Source organism: Atta colombica, unplaced genomic scaffold (genome assembly GCF_001594045.1).
Source record: "Atta colombica isolate Treedump-2 unplaced genomic scaffold, Acol1.0 scaffold9, whole genome shotgun sequence".
In the NCBI taxonomy this organism is placed as follows: Eukaryota; Metazoa; Arthropoda; class Insecta; order Hymenoptera; family Formicidae; genus Atta; species Atta colombica.
In genome coordinates this window covers 1,936,783-1,937,868 of record NW_017259583.1, presented here as the reverse complement: position 1 = coordinate 1,937,868, position 1,086 = coordinate 1,936,783, and positions in this window count along the sequence as shown.

The window sequence follows — 1,086 nt, the reverse complement described above, 5'->3', positions numbered from 1 at the left end:
TGCAATTCTTTATAATTGTAACAATAAATGCAACTAAACGCTAAGATTGTGTTAAGCTTTTGAAAAATAACATGTTATCATTACGCGTTTAATTAATCAAAAAAATAATTTATTACATTACAAATCTAGATAGCACAGAATATTTATGACTTCATTTTTTTTAATATTATAATGAAATATTAAAATAAAACTAAATATATTTTTTACTTTATTAATGTTTTTATTAAGTATACTGTCGTAACATTTACTACAACATTTTATAATCAATATTTTATAATATTTATAATAAATCTCACACAGCAGATATGTCTCAAATACATTATAGAGATATTTTTAAAAATATATTATGTGATATCTTCAGGATATTTCTATAATGTATTTTAGACAGTTCTGTTCTATGAAATATTTATGATCTGTGCAATCTAAAACCATACAAATATTTACAAAATATTCGAAATAAGTTTTATAAATGTTTACAAATATGTTCGAAATAATTTATGAATATTGTGTGTTGGATAACGAGTAAACAATAATGCGTTATACAAATGCTGAATTAATTTTTTCACTATACAAGTAACTTTCTCCAATCTGTTTCAAGTAATGATCAACTTTCCAATATTATCGTGTTACAGAGAAGAGAGAGAGAGACTAAGAAAAATTCGTTCATTATCAAATCGTTATTATAACAAAACGATAAGAAAAGTAACGAGATTACAAATGCTCTACCATCCTTAGATTTTTATATACATACGTGAAACTCTACTTCGAACTTCGAAACAGAAAGAAATTAAATATATACGATATTCTGTGACTTAAATAAATTCGAATAAATGGAAAAACTAATATTACTATATATAATGACAAATATTAATTGTCCATTTTGCCATGTTTATATAAAGTGATTTTATGAATAAAAACACATACAAACATATTTATAAAATTCATATACAATTCATTCACATATATATATATAAGATATAATATTAGGTATAGTAAAAAGAAATCCATTATTTTTTCCATTCAATTTCATGCAAAAATAATGGATTTCTTTTTACTACACCTAATATGTATATATTATATTATGCA